Source organism: Puma concolor, chromosome A1, assembly GCF_028749965.1.
Source record: "Puma concolor isolate L17-30 chromosome A1, mPumCon1.1.hap2, whole genome shotgun sequence".
Taxonomy (NCBI): Eukaryota; Metazoa; Chordata; class Mammalia; order Carnivora; family Felidae; genus Puma; species Puma concolor.
The window spans coordinates 140,255,886-140,275,431 of record NC_141667.1 but is presented as its reverse complement, the minus strand read 5'-3'; the positions used below and the strand labels follow the sequence as shown (position 1 = coordinate 140,275,431).

The 19,546-nt window shown below is 42.4% G+C and overlaps 1 long non-coding RNA gene across 1 annotated transcript in view; it reads left to right on the top strand.

Annotated features, from left to right (window-relative positions):
* LOC147584520 (uncharacterized) overlaps positions 1-19,546 on the top strand; it is a 92,872-nt gene that overhangs the window by 5,229 nt on the left and 68,097 nt on the right. The window contains exon 2 of the long non-coding RNA XR_015250633.1: positions 1,887-1,987. This is a non-coding gene — a long non-coding RNA (uncharacterized LOC147584520). The remainder of the gene's footprint in view (positions 1-1,886; positions 1,988-19,546) is intronic.

The following is a 19,546-nucleotide window of genomic DNA, read 5'->3' as shown; positions in this document are numbered from 1 at the left end:
CTCCTTGACCCTCCTCCTAGGTCTTTCCCCTGAAACTTCCCCCTACCACTCAGTTCAAGGCTCAGCCCCCTCTTGGGTTCAGCATTCAGCATGGGCTCTCCTCTCTTGCCCCGCGAGGCAGGGTGTAGAGTGGGGTGAGGATGGCGTTAAGGATCTTGCACGTGGAGGTGGGTAGGGCTACCAGCCTTCTCTTCTCATGGCAAAGATGAACTTAGTGCTACCATGGATACTGTCTGTAACTTACACTGAAAGAGTAACTTGAGTTACTCTTCCTTCCTCGCGCAACTTGGGTTACATCACAAAAAAAGCCTATTCTGTGTCCTTAGCCTCCATAAGTTCCAAATGCACGGGCCAGGTCTTGGCTTGGTGGGAGAAAGAGCAGGGCTGGTGGGGCAGGGAGAGGTGGTATGTGATGGAGGAAAACTCACCCCACAACACAGGTAAAGCATGTTCTCTGAGTTCAAAGAAAAGAATTGTCAATGAGAGGTGGAAGAGAAGTTCTCTTTTACATTAAGCTCCTCTCCCTCAATGCTTTTTTTTTTTTTTTTGCATCCATTTCCCATTGCTCAAAAAATCTTGAGGTGCCTGGGGGGCTCAGTCCATTAAACATCTGACTCTTGATTTCAGCTCAGGTCATGATTTCATGGTTCATCCAGTTGATCTCCACATCAGGGTCTCCATTGACAGCATGGAGCCTGCATGGGATTCTCTCTCGCCTCTCTGCCCTTTCTCTTCTCACGCACATGCACGCTCGCTCTCTCTGTGTCTCTCTCTCTCAAAATAAATAATAATAAAAAATCTTTTCACAGGTGACTAACTCACATTCCCTTCTCTCCCCTCAGGCTCCTCCTTCACATCATCAGCCTCCACATATATACTAACTTAGCACAAAGAACATGTAAGCAAATTACTAGAGTTACTCATCACTGTAGCATTTATCTCCCTTATAGTCATCGCTATTGAAAGAGCTGTATTTTTAAACATAAACATATTTAAAACTTTCATGAACTTGGTCCAAGCAGTAAATTGCAGGTACAGGAAGTAAATATTGAGTAAATTGAGAAGTGACTAGTTGTTACTGATGGCAACCACCATCAGTGGTTCATGTGCAAGATTTATAGTCACAGCCTATTTCCAAAACCTGTCCAGGTTTTAAGGAGAAAAGAACAATTCTATTTGTGCCTCATCTGAATAGATTCTTGGCAACATGGCTGCAAACCTCGAGGCTTATCTGGATCCATGCACAAATCTTCGAGAACAATCCTGTCGTGTCACATTCCCAACAGTTGCTGAATGGTAATGATAAGTCTCCAGCAGGAAGTAATTTATCCTTAAGTTTCAGAGTGGTCAGAAAAGGATGGAACACCTTTCTGCTTGTATCTATAAGAGCAGCTTTCCAAGTGAATTCCTAGGTATCGTTCCTTCCTAGAATTACATTCTGAGAAATCACACCTCTGATTTCAGCGCCATTTTGCTAGAACTTTTCTTGGTCCAATGGACACTTAAAAATAGTTACTTTATTTGAATATCCTTCATACTCCTTCTAGACAAGACTCAAAGAATTGAATCCCGTGCCCCTTCTGTTTTTCAGACATACCACAAACCCTAAGGAGCACACACAGCCCATACCGTAGAAAATGTTCAGCAACAGAGTTTCTCAATTGGCTACCTAATCAAGTAAATGGCCTTGCTTGGAGGAAACCAAGTTAAAATAACGTTGAGGTCCATCCCTAAGCCCTCAAAAGAGAATAACATTAAAAACCAGGGATGAAAATGTCTTCTCTTGGGCAATGAGTATTGCAGAATGTGTCAGATGAAGTTTCAAATACGCGTCAGCATTTTCCTCAACACAAGTTCAGACCCCACGGTCTCCTTAAACATTGCAGGTCTGGCTGACATTCGTTCCTGGAGGATTGTGCTGATAGAAACCATCACCATAGAAGTGGCTCTACCAATTCTACTTGCCATTACATCTTCTTATTGTAAGGTAAGAGCACACTTTCTTCTGCTTTTTGGTAATAAATAAACATGTGGAAAGCAAAAGCATGGTACTCTGAGCAGAGACTTGAGAGGTCAGCGCCCCGCCCCCCATACTTGCTAGAACTAGTACATGTATACCCTCTCAGATAATGGAAGCATGGGCTAAGTTTATTAACTCTCCAGAGAATGAGATTCCACCAACCCTTTCAGTAACTTTTGTTTCTGAGTTAAGTTAATGCCAGCCATTTCTCCCTCCAGGCCTACTCATTTCAGTGGGCCTGCCTTCCAAGAAAAGCTCTCATTCACACTGATCGAGTTGACCATGACAAGTACCCAACCCCGTGCAAATACAGAAAGAGGGAGGAAGAATCAGCTCTGGACGGAGATCATTGAAAGAGAGGAATCAGATAGCACTTTGAGTGCCAAGTCTAATAACCCTAAAAGTACTAAAATAGGTCCCCTCAGAAAGCCATGTTTTGCTAGCATACATGGGGGTCAAAAAGATAAGAACCACCTGACAGCAGGTAACTACCTTATATTCCTCTTGACTCATGGAATAAATAGTCATGAAGGACAGACTTCTCGGGGTCATACATCAACTTGTTGGAGTATTTGTTGTAATTCAGTGTTTAAAGGCATCACACCTACATAGCCAATTTTTACTGACGAGTTTGTACTCAACAGCCAGTACTATATGCTTCTAGTAACAGATACCCTTACATGAATTTAGTATAATACGGCTAAAATCTAGTTTAAGTACACCTCTCCTCCCCCCCAAGTTCCCGCAAAAAATCTTTTACATTGGAATTACCTGATTCATTTCCATATGAGTGTGGGACATCCAATATGGCTTGTTAACATGGCTTACCATATTTTCTGGGCGTAAGTGTTTATGGGAAGAACTTGTGTACAAGACTTTGGACATGTGACTCATATAAACTGGAATAACAGCATTGTTGCTAAAACCTAGGGCTTGCTTTGAAGCCTCATCATAGTGTTCCTGGGAAACCATTAAGCAAAATGCCCTGAAGGATAGGAAAAATTGCACTGAGCAATAAAATGTCAACAGACTACAGAATTTGAACATCAAGCACTTTCATCTAAACATGCCCTTCTCTCCTTTCACTTGGCAGGGGTTTGGTTTTTAAAAAGTAATAAACTCTAGCACTCCAGTTGACCTGGGGATGTGTTTAAGAAATCCAACCCCAGAGCCAGAAGCATTGTGACCTTTCGTATGGACTCCCTACCTCAGAAAAACCGTTGAATGAGAAATATAAACAGAAAAGGAGAACAGAAATCTGTGTCTTGATTGTCTAGGTCTTCGATTTTTTTTAAGAACAGGGTGCACAACAAAACTCTCGGCCAGAAAGAACAATCTTAAAATCTGTTGAAACAGGTGGCCAGCACTTACTGTCTCATGAACAGCAAATTAATATAACCACAGCACAGTATAAGATGGATATGAGCAAGGAAAACCAATCCACAAGCCTGTGTAACCTTATAAACCTGGGGCAGACACAGTTGGGTCTCAGAGCAAGACTGCAGTCAAGAAACAGCTTCCCGCAACCAAAAGTAATTTCAATAACTCAAACCCTTTCCTTAGGTTTCCTGAGAACCATAAAGGGGATCCAGATTCAAATACCATAACAATATTTATTAAAACCCCCTTCCTTCTTCTACTCTGCACCCCCAGCGTCACACTTGGTGCCAATACAGAGCCTTTCCATTCACAATTCCCTATAATATCTCTCAACACATAATTCTCCTTTCTCTGCCTTTCCTCACTATTTTTTGTATCACTTCATCATGCATATTGACCTTACCTCTCTGTTAGCAGGAAAAAAAATTTTTTTTAGGAACAAAAACAATCTGGAAATTGATTTGGTAATTAGAGAATTCTCTTTGGCTGGATAGAGTAGAGGAATGACAGCAGTCATCCCACATTAATAATTTGATCCTAACATAACTGTGTCATGAATTAAAAATGACAAGTGGGGGAGGGCTATGCTTTCAATATATCCTTAAAACTGAGACCTGAAAAATCTGACGTATGTTTGCCTAGTTCTAGAGATAATGTTCACCTAGAAAAACTCATTGGAGTAAAGCACAGAGAATATCTCTGTGCTCTATCTCAAAAGAATGAAGTTTCCTCCTGGAAGGACGAATCTGATAGGTTACCAAGGGGAGGTCTAGAATTTCCTAGAGAAAGAAGCGGAAGGAGGCAATCGTACCCACTGGGAAATGTCACGTGGTTTGGAATGGTAAATCGGGGTTTGCCTGTACATGACTGCCCTGAGTTTTCCAATAGGTTCTATCCCAGCAATTCAAGGGCTGTGAACCCAGATCCTGTTAAGAGTCAAGCCGTGGCCTAATCAAGTGACAAGGCTAGGTAAGAGTTATGACAAAGTGGAAGGAGCCTACCCTTTCTAAAGTAATTACTCCTTTCCCACGAATTCTTACCATGTAGGAATTTTGGCTTAGTGCTGTCAGATTCACACTTTTCCAGGAGAATCTGAAAATCCAGATGCTATATGTAAGACCCTCACCCCACAATCTTGGGTGTTGGCACTTGACTATTTTTCATCTCTGTGAATGCCAAATCACCATGCCTAAGGGCTGCTGCAGCCCACAGACCACATCAACTCTGGGGGGGAAAATTAAACATGTAAAATATGTAGGGGTAGGCCCAAGAAGTCGGTACAAAATGGGAAACTGCTTTGAAAGAGCATAACATAACAACTTACATAACAACTCCACTTTTAGAAAGCTATACAATGAAAAAATGTCGTCCTTATACAAAAGTTAATGTATGAGGATATTTATCACAACACTTTGTAACTGAAAAATTGGAAATAACTAAGCTAGCCAACAACAGCGATTTAGTTTAAATAAATTTCGTGTGATACTTCCGTAATGTACTAAACTGTATTCACTAAGAAAGGTGCTGCAGGGAATTATTTATCAGAAAGGTGTTCTTGACATTACCATAAAGGAAAACAGCAGGTTAAAAATGCAAATAAAATATAATTCCGTTTCCTTATATGTTTAAATGTTTGTGTGGGTATCTTTGGTTCAAAGAAATTACGAAGGCAGTTAGAAAAAAGCTTTAAAATGAAAAATAGGGAAAACACAATCCCACAAATTGTGGGATATAGCATCAGCAATCCTAAGTGGCAAACTTTTAAATTTAATGCATATATTGAAAAGAAGAAAAGTCTAAAATCATTTATATAAGTTGCCACATTAAGAAGCAATAAAAAGAGGGGGGGCGCCTGGGTGGCTCAGTCACTTAAGCGTCAACTTCAGCTCAGGTCATGATCCCACAGTTCGTGGGTTCAAGCCCTGTGTCAGGCTCTGTGCTGACAGCTCAGAGCCTGGAGCCTGCTTCAATTTCTGTATCTCCCTCTCTCTCTGCCCCTCCCCTGCTGTCTGTCTGTCTGTCTCTCTCTCTCTCTCTCTCTCTCTCTCTCTCTGAAAAATAAATAAACATTAAAAAATTTTTTAATGTTAAATAATATATAATTTGAATTAGATATTTTTTTAAAAACTTGGTGAAAATTTCAGATCAAGATAGTTCCACTAGTGAACTCTGTCCAGCGTTTAAGAAATGATGCTGATTTCACAGAAATTCAGAAAATCAAGGGAGGGGGGGTATATTTCCTAATTCATTTTATTACCCTGATATCAAAATCAGATAAATACATAAAAAGAAAACTGCAGATAAATATTCCTTGTGAAGATAGAAGCCAAAAATCTTCAACAAAATTTTAGCAAACTGAAGCTGGCAATACAGAGAAGAATAATACATCTTTACCCAGTGGGGCTTATTTCAGGGATGCAGGGTTGATTTTTACAATTTTTAAACGATTCAATACGATGTACCACAAAAAAATAAAATAAAATAGAAAAACATATGACTATATTAATAGTTATAGTAAAAGCATTTGACAAAACTTAATATCCCTTCACAAGTAAAAACTTGTAGACATTGAGGAAAAAGGTACATTTTTAACACGATAAAAGCCATCAGAAAAGCCTACAGCTAATATTCTCTATAATGGTGAAAATGTTACTATCTCCCTTGAGATTAAAATTAGGAATAAAGCAAGGATGAGTCATCGAATCGCTGCAAATTGTAATGGAATTCCTGGACTTGTATTAATGCAAGGAAAAGCAATAAAATGCCTGCAATTTGGAAAAGAATAAAATTGTCTTCATTCACAAATGACCTGATTGTGTGCGGAGAAAATACTAAGGAATATACAAAGTAAACTACTAGAATTAGGAAGTGAATTTTGCTTGGTCTCAGGGTATAAGGTCAATAAACAAAATAAATTGCATTTTTATATAGTATCAGTGAATAATTACAAAGTGAAATTTTAAAAATATTTTGCAATAGCATCAAAAAGGAGACTACTTAGTAAAAAATTGAATACATGTAAGACTTGTACACTGAAAACTACAAAACATTGAAGACCAGAAACACAAGAATAAAGTTTGTTTATGGATTGACATTTCTATATTGTTAAGATCTCGATTGTCCCAAATGGGTCTGTAGCTCCTCTACAATCCCAGTCAAATTCCTGAAAGAATTTTATTTTTTAAGAAATTGGCATGTTGATTTCAAAATATATATATATATAAATATATAAATATATGAATATTAAATATATATAATAAATATAAATATATTATTATATAATTAAATATTTAAATATTTATATTTATATATAAAAATTTATATATAAATATAAATATAAATATTTTTATATATAAATATAAATATTTAAATATTTAATTATATATAATCATTTAATCAATAGAATTGAATCAATAGAATTATTGATCTATTTAATCAATAGAATTAAATATATATTTACATATAAAAATTATTATATATAAAAATATATAAATATATAAACATATATAAAATATGTTATATATAAATATTATAAATATATATAAATATATATTTCAAAATATATAAATATATATATTTATATATATATAGAAATGCAAAGGATATAGAAAAGCCAAAATACCTTTGGAAAAGAGGGTGAAAGTGAAAGGATTTACCCTCCCTGAATTCAAGATTTGCTGCAGAACTACAGAACTCAAGACTGTTGTATCGGTAGATATCTATATACATCAGTGGAGCAGAATAGAATCCAAAAGTAGAGAGACCCACACATATATGCTCAGCTGAGTTTTGACCACGTTCTCAGGGTAATTCAGTGGGAAAAGGACAGAATTTTCAACAAGTGGTCCTAGGACAATTGGATATCTGTGTGGATGTGATGGTGAAATTATGTGTCAATTTGGCTGGGTCAGTTTGGCAAAATAATGTTTGTCCAAATATGTAGCCAAACATTATTCTGGATGTTTCTTTTAGGATTTTTGTTTTCATTTTCTGATGAGATTAATATTTAAATTGGCGGACTTTGAGTGAAGCAGACTGCCCTCCCTAATCTGGGTGGGCCTCATCTAATCAGTTGAAGGCTTTAATAGAATGAAAACTGATGTCCCCTGAGCCAAAAGGAATTCTACAAGCAGACAGCCTTTGAACTGCATCTCTTTCCTGAGTCTCCAGCCTCTGCATCAGATTGTGAACTTACCAAGCTTCTGTGACCACATGAACTCACTCCTTAAAAGCTCTCTTTCTCCCTCCCTCCCCCTCCCACCCTAGAGAACCCTGACTAATACAATGGATAAAAGAAACTTGAATGCTAGAGCATAATAAAAATGAACTCAAAATGGATCGTAGACCTATATATAAGTCTAACGTTTGAAATTTCTAGAGGAAGTATGAGAAAAATACTTGTGCCCTTGGATTGGAAGCAAGGATTTTCCTGGACAGGGCGCCCTAACAACAAAACAAAAAAAATAACTCGGAATTAAGCAACGTAAAAAATTTGCTCCTCAAAAGACACCACCAAGATAACAAAAGATAAGCCACAGACAGCATAAAATAACCACAGTACATATTTCTGTGGCAAACACACAGTCACCTTCATCATTAATTAGGGAAATGCAAATTAAAGCAAAATGAGACACCACTGAATGGAACATCATATAGTCACAAGAATGGCTAAAAAGACTGACATTAATACCCAGTATTGTCGACGGCCTCAAGCACTGAAACTCTCTTACACTGACGGTGGGAAGGCGAAATGGTACAGACAACTGGCACTTTTTTTATAATGTTAAACATACACCAACCACATTTACTCAGGAGAAGTGAAAACATAGCCACAAAGAGCTTATACCAAAATGTTTACAGAAACGTTATTCATCATAGCACAAAACTGGAAAAAGCCCAAATGTCCATCAATAGGCGAACGGTTAACCGAGTCTTCATACTTTGATTCAGTGGAATACTACTTCGTGACAGAAAGGAACAAACTAGTGATATATGCAATGTAGATTCATCTTAAAAACATTATGCTCATGGGACGCCTGGTGGCTCATTCGGGTAAGCGTCCTACTCTTGGTTGTGTGAGTTCGAGCCCTGCGTCAGGCTCTGCCCTGGCAGCATGGAGCCTGCTTGGGATTCTCCCTTCCCCCCCCCCCCGCCCCTCCCCAGCTCGTGCTGTCTCTGTCTCTCTCAAAATAAATAAACTTAAAAACAAATAAATAAACATAAACATTGTGCCGAGTCCGAGGAGGAGCCTGACATAAAAGGATATATGCTGTGATTCCTTTACACAGATTTCAAGAACATTCAAAACTAATCTACACTGACACAAACGAGGAGTGTTGCCTGGTGGGTGGATCTGGGCAGTAAGGGGATTGCCTGCAAAGTCACGTGGTGGAAATTTTACGTGTGTTGGAAACGTTCTATGCCATGACTGGCGTGGTGGTTTCACACACTGGACAGTACGATTGATGCATTTCATTACATGCAAATTGTACTTCAGTAAATTGAGAAAGTAGATTTTGGGAAAACATTCTCTTCGGACGGTTCCAATTCCACCGCACAGCTGCTCAAGACCTTCTGCACACTGCGGTGTCCGCCTGAAAACTCATGCAGAGCTTTTCCCCATTTTCTAGGGATCTCTGTGCTATGATTCTAGGGATCAGCACACACATCCCCCAGCCCTTGTCTGCTCCACTAGAAGAGGTGTTTATGTAGGAAGTGATCTCAAGTCTGGCTCACTGGGCCTCAGAGTCACCTGGCGTGCCCACTAAAAACACATGTTCCCGGTGGCACCTGGGTGGCTCAGTTAAGCGTCCGATTTTGGCTCAGGTCATGATCTCATGGTTCATGAGATCCAGCCCTGCGTAAGGCTCTGTGCTGCCAGCTCAGAGCCTGAATCCTGCTTCGGATTCTCTGTCTCCCTCTCTCTCTGCCCCTCCCCTGTTCGTGCTCTGTCTCTCTCTCAAAAACAAATAAACAGCAACAACAAAAATTGTTAATGCATGTTCCTGGGCCCTATCCTCGGAAACTCTACTTGAAGTCCAAGACTAATGCCACAGTGCTGTCCTGTGTTCATTGTTCACATTCCTAACGATGCTAGATTTGAGTCACTGCTACAAGGCTCTGTTGAAACTCGATTCCCCCTTGTGTCCAGGCTGGCCTTACTGGACACTGGCCTCACTTTTTAATAACAGCCTTTCTCAAACTTCAGCATCTTAAGGGACAAAATGATGTCATTCTGATCATTCACGTAGCAAATTATGAGGGCTCCGAGACAAATTAACAGCTCAGTCTTTTTGTAGGGTCCCCATCCCTCAGTAACGCCAAGAACCTCCGGGGAAGGAGGTTACCTGGACTCAGGAATCAGCCCTACTCATCATCACTGCTTGTCAGGAGAAAGGGAGTTCACACTTCCCCCTGAGATTCAGGATTAAGGGTAAAATCCTTTAATGGCAAAGCGAAAATGAGGGTCGCTGCTCTGGCTCCACGTCAAGGCGATTCTAAGGGGTTCTTACTACTCAACTGTTTTTGTGAAGTCAGAGTACGTTTCTCTGCATTCTGTGCTGCAAGACCGTAAAAACTGCACTGGTTCAAAAACATCTTTGTCTGAAAACCTTTATTTGCTAGTCTGGTCTGGTTAGAAAAATATCAAAGATTATCCCTGCAAACCCGTGAATATCAGGTATGCATGAGGCTGCTCAGTTAGGATTTCTACCAACGTAAGGTTTTGTTTGCTGCCTCTTACCTTCCAGGGTAACCTTCCAGGGTAACCTTCCAGGGAAATAGGGTGGGAGGGGGGAGGGAGTGTGGAATGGTGTTCTCTGCGCATGTGTGCATGCAAAGAGAACGTATCTGAGATCTCAATTTTAATTCCACGCACTTAAGGTCCTAGAAGACCAGGTAAGACACTGGACCATTTTTTTCAAACTGCAAAAGCTCTTCAGGCCTCATTGAAACTTTGATAGAAGTGTTTTTATTCACTTGGGCTACCATGAGAACCCGGGGGATTGCAACTCTAGCTGAATGAGAAGGAAACAAGATAAATCTCTGTGCAGAGCAGTAGAACAGTCAGGGAGGGGAAAGATTTAGAAGCCAAATGACAGCACGAGGAAATTCAATAGCTAGAGTCCAATAACTGGGGTGAAAAGTGGACTCAGAAAGAAAGAGGCAGGTTGGAATGCAAAATGCAAGCTTGACCTTCTCTGCAGCGTTGCCTGGGGCCCTGGTGACAGCTGTTCACTCTCAAACTTCTCTCCGTGTTTGCCAGCAAGGGTGCTTTGGAAAATACAGAGCACACCTTCCATCGTTTAGCCCAGTTTCCACTGTTGAAACACTCTGATTCTTTATTGTGTCTTCCTGATTCTCTCTAGTGGAAAAGAAAAAAGAGACAAGCCCATTACTTCCCTAAACATTCCCTCTTGTCAATATGATATTGATAGAATTCCCCCTGGTTTAGAATCTCCTGGGAATTGCCAAGGCATCCTATTTTATTAAATTGGTGACACTTGGAGGATTTTAAGGACTCATACAATTTTAGAATTAGAAAGGACACTGGAAATTGTATAGTCCCAACTCTTAATTTGAGGCATTTAATCATGTATGCAAATATACATATTGTCACGCCCCCTACTATGGAGCCAGGAATCAGAAAGAGCCCAAGACTTGTCCTCAAATACCACCATCTCCCTCATTTAACCCCTCTAACAGGTGGCTGTTAACTTCCCTCAATGTGGGGCTGTGAGTTCTTTAGGTAACTCCCTGCCGTATTCTTTATCTTCATTCCTTATGTTATTCTTAAGTTCATCTCCTTTGGACTCTAGAGATAGAGCCTCGGGATACAGTCATGCATAAAACAGAAATCCTGCCCCGGGTGAGCTTATTTTCTAACAGACAAAGCACTCAAGAGGGGGAAGGAAGGGGAGACAGAGGATCAGAAGCAGGCTCTGTGCTGACAGCAGAGAGCCCAACGTGGGGCTTGAACCCATGAATCATGAGATCATGACCTGAGCCGACTAATCTACCCAGGCGCCCGAGTTATCATGCATTATAAAGTAGACCACCAGAGTAAAGGCAGATTGCAAGCAGGATGAGTCATCCCCAAAAGGAATATGATGATTAACACAATTTTAAAGGAAGGGTACACTTGGAGAGATCTAACTGGGACTTTTCAAACGATGAAGGATGTAATAGGGTCTTAATGCAATTATGTTTATCGTTTGTTAAGGATGTTTTTGTGCTGAAGTCTAGACAATTTTAGTCCTCTGCAAAGCCAGTCCCTCATGAGCAATCCCCAAATAGTGAACCCTCAAGGGACGGTCAGAGGAGAGCCCAGGGTAACTGGTAGAGGTGAACTGCAAAGGCAGTGCCCAGTCTGTCATGCAGAGTGGGTCCAGTGGCAGGCCAACTGGGCAGAATGAGTCAGGAACCTGGCACCTCTTAACCCGGGTTGCTCTCCATCTTACAGATCACACTGGTAAAATATAAATAGGTCTCGTTTTCCACAAAGTAGACAACTTCTCAAGTGAACTTGATTTTGTTTTCATGTTTATTTATTTTGAGAGAGAGAGAGAGAGAGAGAGAGCATGAGCCAGATACTGGGGCAGAGAAAGAGGGAAAGAGAGAATCCCATGCAGGCTCCACACTGTCAGTACAGAGCTCGATGTGGGGCTTGATCTCATGAACGATGAGATCATGACCTGAACCAAAATCAAGAGTCGGACACTCAACTGCCTGAGCCATCCAGGCATCCCTCAAGTGGACTCTAAAAAGCACTCTTCCCGAAGGGCTGTCTGTCCAGTCCCACTGCACAAGAGTGCCGCTCACTGAGAATAAGTGATTTTTTTTTTATCTGAAGTTTAGATAATTTAATATGCTTCCCAAGAAACTAGTCCAGAATGAGGAAATTCCAAGACAACTACAAATCAATAAAAAGGAAAAACAAGTAATTTTACATACTTTGCACGTCATTGAGTCTTAATTGAGCACTAATAAAGAGATATACAAGTTTTATTAATAAAAAATCAGTGCCTCCTCACTCCTACCATGTAAAGATTAAACAAGTATACAAAGAATGTATCCATTTGAAGGGATACCAAGTGATTTACCTTACATGGGGCCTTGTATTTTGGGGTCCAGGCTGGCTGTCATGTTGTTTTCTCACATGTGTGGCTCCCCGTTGCCTTAAATGGAAATGAATATTTGATCCCAGTTGAGCCTAAAAATGTATTTGGATAAGAACCAACAGTGCTGGCCAATAGGTAAATGGAAGACTTGTTGTTGGAGATGTTTTCCCTCATCTGGGACCTGGAATATGTAGGGATTCAGATAAGAATCTGAGAGTCCAAAAGAGGTTAGAAGAGTTAGAAGCAGTATAAGAAATCACTACGTACACAGCAGGTAAAGAACGTAACCCTGCACTGGCAGAAATTCATGGCCACCAGTTTAGAGGAGGTGAACAAGGTATGTCTCTCACTCTTCCTGGTTTCATTAGGAAAGAGAGCTGAGCCCCTTCACAAGGTATGCCTCGGTCTCTCCATCAGACACACAGTACCCAGTACATAGGCAAATCTTAGGCTTATATTATAAGAATACATAGTTTAAAACCCTAAGAGGCAATGGTTTGGGGATCTTCTTCCATTATCTTGATACTTGAAGGAGCTCAGAAGAGAATTCTAGCAATTCAGAAGAATTCACATTTCATAGATGGTTGCCTAAGGAGTGTTTATCTCTTAGAAATATTTGTTGTTGGTTAAACTGAGACTTCTGTTTCTACTCAACTACTTGGCATTTGTGCCTCTCCACATGATTCAAGGAGTTTTCTCTGACTAACCCCTGGCCTGGAATCTTCTCTAAATTCCTGAAGAACTATCTTTGCCCCTCATTTGTCATTGAATGTATACAATTCTATAGGACCGTCCGTTCCTTCTTTCCCTCCCTCCCTCTTCCTCCCTCCCTTCCTCCCTCCCTTCCTCCCTCCCTCCCTCCCTCTTCCTCCCTCCCTCCCTCTTCCTCCCTCCCTTCCTCCCTCCCTTCCTCCCTCTTCCTCCCTCCCTTCCTCCCTCTTCCTCCCTCCCTTCCTCCCTCTTCCTCCCTCCCTTCCTCCCTTCCTCCCTCCCTCCCTCTTCCTCCCTCCCTTCCTCCCTCCCTTCCTCCCTCCCTCCCTCCCTTCCTCCCTTCCTCCCTCCCTCCCTCTTCCTCCCTCCCTTCCTCCCTCCCTTCCTCCCTCCCTCCCTCCCTTCCTCCCTCCCTTCCTCCCTCCCTCTTCCTCCCTCCCTCCCTCTTCCTCCCTCCCTCCCTCTTCCTCCCTCCCTTCCTCCCTCCCTTCCTCCCTCCCTTCCTCCCTTCCTCCCTCCCTTCCTCCCTCCCTTCCTCCCTCCCTTCCTCCCTCCCTTCCTCCCTCCCTCTTCCTCCCTCCCTCCCTCTTCCTCCCTCCCTTCCTCCCTCCCTCCCTCCCTCTTCCTCCCTCCTTTCCTCCCTCCCTTCCTCCCTTCCTCCCTCCCTTCCTCCCTTCCTCCCTTCCTCCCTCCCTCCCTCTTCCTCCCTCCTTTCCTCCCTCCCTTCCTCCCTCCCTTCCTCCCTTCCTCCCTCCCTTCCTCCCTTCCTCCCTCTTCCTCCCTCTTCTTCCCTCCCTTCCTCCCTCCCTTCCTCCCTCCCTTCCTCCCTTCCTTCCACTTCCCCTTCTCCCTCTTCTAAAATTTCCTGACTGCTTATTCTGTGAGCACTGTTCTCATCTCTTTTCAGTCAATTTTGTAACATAATCCTCTCAGGAACTCTCTTATCTAATCTCTCCCAGTTAGATTCTCTAATTCTTGGGTATAGGTACTATCTTACTCCTCTTTGGATATTAAGTACCAAATACTCTTATTCATCCAAAATAATAATTGACCAAAATCTGTGTACAACGAGAGTCCACTTAAGTTTCACATGTCTCTCAGTATAACTAAAACATTAATTTTCGATTATTCATCAGTTCAGTTATTATGTCTTCAGTCTGTAAGTATCATCATTCATGACAGGTCATAAAACAAACAAAGATTTTTATAGAAACAAGGAAGGAAGAAAGGATAGAAGGGAGGGAGGGAGGGAGGAGAAGTGGGGGGGTGGAGAAGAGAGAGGAGAGATTGGAACAGGACTGACATGACACCTCATACTTTGATAAACTGCAAAATAGGTCTCCTCTTTATATGCGTCTTCCCCTTCTGCATCTCATAAGTCAGCTGAGAGAAGATGGTTAATTTCTGGGAGAATGCTTTTCTATGTAGTTGTATAAAAATGTTCCTGTATCCAAGAATGTGTATGGACGGATGGTGGAGGCAAAGGGAGAACATTCCGTAAATCCTGATCGGCAGTCCTAAAAAGGCCATTTTCTCAAAATTATAAATTTCCAAGAACTGGTTCCCTCTTTACAACTATTTAAAAACTCTACTACTAAATTAGTTTGGATTGGTTCTAAGCCCTGAATCCCAAAGGCCGGGGATTCAAACTTTGGCTTCAGAAACCATCAACAACCTACACACTCATAATGAGAAGTGAAAGAGGTTGTTCAAACCCCAGAATGGGCCATGAGAAGGCCAAAATCCCTAAGCTCCTGGGGCTGCTGATCCCATTCCACAGGAATGTTGAAAACACCAGCTTTCCCGGAGAGAGACCCCAAACTATACTTTTAGGTGATAGAATCCAAGCCAAGCCATCCTTACGTGGCCAGAGACAGAGCCAAGGACGTTTCTGTCAGTTTCTTCTTGAACTCATTGGTCACCAGAAATCTGTAATCACAACGACCACAGAAATTATCCAAGAAAATTCACCATAGTAGTGAAATGGTAATAACTGTTGCCTTTTGAAGACCTACCACATGCCAGGAATTAACCAGCTGTACATCTTTTTAATTGTTACAATGACCATAGAAAATATTTTTATCGACAAGGATATTGAGACTCAGAGAGGTTAAGTAACTTAATATATAGCAAAACCAGAATTGGAACCCTGGCCTATCTCAGTGTCTCTTAACAAGGGGAAGTTTTACCCCCTTGGGAACATTTGATAATGTCTTGGGATGTGTTTGGTTGTCATGGCCAGGAGGTTGCTCAGGATATGGCGTGGGCAGAGGGATGGCACTCAGCATCCTTCAGTGCCCAGGACAGCCCCTACCACCCAGGATTATCCAGCCCCAAGCGTCAGTAGTGCCGAGGCTGAGAACTCCCCCATCTCGCTCATTCTAAGGCTGACTCGGTGCCTGGCAGAGCATCCAGCATCTACATGTGCAAGGAAATACAGATGCGAGAGTGAGGATGTGGCTAAGAACAAAAAGAAGATGAAGGGAAGACACGGGCTTGAGGTAGAAATTTCCATTCATTTGTAATGGAGACGGGGAGTGAACAGGGAACACAACTCAAGCCAAGAAATTTCCCATCACTCTAATGACCTGTCCCCTTAGTCAGCTGATTAGCACCACCCAGCAGGGTAGATGATACAGATGATCCATGCCAATGGATCCGGACAAAACCAAGCATTCCAGTCCAGGGAACCTTAACTCTGGCTGCCTCCTGACCACGGTCAGCCTGTCTTGAGTTTGATGGAATAACCAAGGCAGCCCACGGGGTCTACTTATCTCGGCACCATAGCCGTCTGGGAGTAAGGCCGGGGCCAATATCTGCTTCCCCACGGCCCAGCTGTGGCTGTCAGCTCCTGGAGCTGGGTCAGCCAGGGGACAGGCAGGGTGCCTGGTACCAGACACCCAGTCCCATTCTCTGTCCTCCCTCTACTAAGAAATGGCTTCCCTGGTGCTGCCAATGCATGGATCATGGAATCTGTCAGCAAGACACCCGTTTTTCTATGCCTGCTTGGAGCATGAAAAGCAGAAGGTTTCTTGGACTGTAATTTAGTGTAGATGCTCTCTCTCACGTTTTCTTCACCATTAACCAGTCATACATCATTCTACTCAGCAACTTCTGTACCTCTCCATGTCAATTTCTTCAACCCTTCTGAAATTTGGGAATTACATACGGAGTTCCATAAGAGCCTCCTGTCTGCCCCAGCACGCCTACCCTTCCAGTCCCAGGACAAGCTGTGGCTTTGTCCAGGTCCCGGGCTTCAGTCCTTCTCTAGCACAGGACCCCCCCTTTGTGTGTCTAGGGGCTCCCAGCTCTGTCACCTACTGTCACACTGTCAACACACTGGCGGGCCTGGTACTGATGGCTGGATCAGATTACATTAGCAAAATGAGAGTTATATCCGGGCAGATATCCTTGGTAGCAGTTGTCTTACCACATTGTCACTTTCAAATGTCTAGCTGGTCTACAAAACAGAAAGCTCCTTCAAAGCTGGGGCTGTGTCTTTGCTCCTTTGTATTCCCGCTGCCTGGTACATAACAGAAGCTGAAACAGTTAACTGAGTGAAAAGAGTAAATGGAAGCAACTAATGAATCTAGTTTTGAGAGTGCCTTTGTATTTGATTTCCAGTGTCAAGAGATACCGCAGCTGCATACGCTTGATAAAACTGGGCACAAAATAGAGTGAATTTTGCTGGGGATAAATTAATTTTTTTAATGAGAAAGAATACAAGAAATGTACCAGGAAAAACAAATCCCTTTAATATGTCATTGTGACCATTATAAAATTTAACATTTATTTATTTTTGGGACAGAGAGAGACAGAGCATGAACGGGGGAGGGGCAGAGAGAGAGGGAGACACAGAATCGGAAACAGGCTCCAGGCTCTGAGCCATCAGCCCAGAGCCTGACGCGGGGCTCGAACTCACGGACCGCGAGATCGTGACCTGGCTGAAGTCGGACGCTCAACCGACTGCGCCACCCAGGCGCCCCTGTGACCATTATAAAATTTAAAAGCAATGTTCTCTGGGGGCGCCTGGGTGGCTCAGTCAGTTAAGCGACTGACTTCGGCTCAGGTCATGATATCACGGTTTGTGAGTTCGAGCCCCACGTCGGGCTCGGTGCTGACAGCTCGGAGCCCGGAGCCACTTCTGATTCTGTGTCTCCCTCTCTCTCTCTGCCCCTCCCCCACTCATGCTCTGTCTCTCTCCGTCTCAGAAATGAACATTAAAAAAAATTTTTTAGAGCAATTTTCTCTTTTACAAATGTTCTAACAGGGGCACCTGGGTAGCTCAGTTGGTTAAGCATCTGACTCTTGATTTCAGCTCAGGTCATGATCTCATCATTTGTGGCTTCAAGCCCCATGCCAGGCCGTGCACTGTGTCAGCACAGAGCCTGCTTGAAATCCCACCCCACTCCCCACCACTCTCTCTGTGCCCCTCCTCCACTCATGCTCTTTCTCTCTCTCCCACTCTCCCAAATAAGCATAAAAAAACTATTTTTAATGTTATAAAAAAAAAGATGCATAGTATTACAGAAGCATCCCTTCCCTGTCATATAAAAAAGGAATTATTGGGGCGCCTGGGTGGCGCAGTCGGTTAAGCGTCCGACTTCAGCCAGGTCACGATCTCGCGGTCCGTGAGTTCGAGCCCCGCGTCAGGCTCTGGGCTGATGGCTCAGAGCCTGGAGCCTGTTTCCGATTCTGTGTCTCCCTCTCTCTCTGCCCCTCCTCCATTCATACTCTGTCTCTCTCTGTCCCCCAAAAAATAAATAAACGTTGAAAAAAAAATTTAAAAAAAATAAAAAAGGAATTATTTCCTAACTGTCTTCTAATTATCAATGTAATCTTATTTCATATACAAGCTTTTGGTGAAAATGAGACATTTCCAGTTCCTGAAGGCAACATTCAGCTACGAATATGTCTTTTGAGAGTAAACGTTCTTTGGGTAGAAGGTAACTCTGCTAGATCCTTTAAATGTTATGTGTTAACATTCCTGGGTTGTAAAAAGTTTATTTCGCCTGAAGGATCGATTTACGTCTATCCCAACATACTACGTCATAAAGAAGATGCGTGAACTGCCAGGAAGAGCTTTCTAGGAACAGAGACATAATATGGCCTTAGATTAATAGAATATTTTTGAAATTAAAAACATTCCATAATTTAAAATTTTTTTTAGAATGGGAAAAATGAATAATCAACAGGGCACCAGAGGTCACATCTTTGGCACAAAGCAACAGAATTGTCACATTCCTTCTCACAGTCTTCCACGACTCTTCCAGCTTTTGCCTGGATCACCTACCTCTGAATTCTTTTGGCACTTTCTGTTGGCATTTGTTGAGATGGAGATGGTCAGCCTAAGGCAGATTCCATATAGACCACATGTAGAATGAATCCAGTAAGAGTTTAATGGATGTGTGTTATTTTGCTTGATTTGCAGTTTTGCAACCTTTTCAATTTGTGAACCTTTCTACCAATTGGCCGATGTCTCCTATGAATCCATTTCCCTTGAAGAATCAGAAAGATCTGGTAATGCTTAGTCCACATTCTCAAGTGGCTGAAGCCAAGTGGTGGCTAGTTTCTGTAAAAATAGCAGGTGCTTCTCGTTTGCCAGTGTCTCCACTGTCCTGTGTGTTTCCTCTCTGGCCTCTGTGGACTTTGAATATACAAGGCAGCCCACAGGCATGGTAAGTTGTATGAGACATTGGTGCAAACCCACTAGACATGGGAAAGCAGGCCAAGGCAGCTGCTGAGAACCTCCTAACCAGTGGTGAATCAAAGAACCTGATTGTTAGTATGGCCAAATCCATAAAGCTTCAGGAAAGGCTCTTAGGCTTAGAGAATCAGGACATATCTATAGGGGTTGCAGATGCCCGTAGGATGGTCTAGATGACAGTGGGCAGGGGTCCCCTAAGAGAAGAAAATGGCAATTGCATCCACAACACGCTGGTATCACCTGGGACCCACAGGTCATGACCTTTGACAGGCTACCCTTTGGCAGTTGCCTTCTACAAAGTTTCCTTCTGCAGAACCACAGGGTAGCAGGGATACCAGAGGAGTTCTCCCTGCTTCAAGGGGTGAAGGTTCTCATCACTGTCGCTTCTCTCTTCTGATGCTGGGGCAGGCAGCTTGGCCTCAGAAACCTTCACAGAGGCCTCATGTTGACAACCGTCCATATCCTATCTGCTATTGGCTTTCAGTGTATGTTTTTACTTCTTCAATAAGGTAGTTGTTTGTGAGCCAGTGAAATGCCTTACATTTCTTTCACCTGTTACCATGTCTGACAAACTACTGTGTGTTAGCCAAACAGCTCATGCTCCGTATT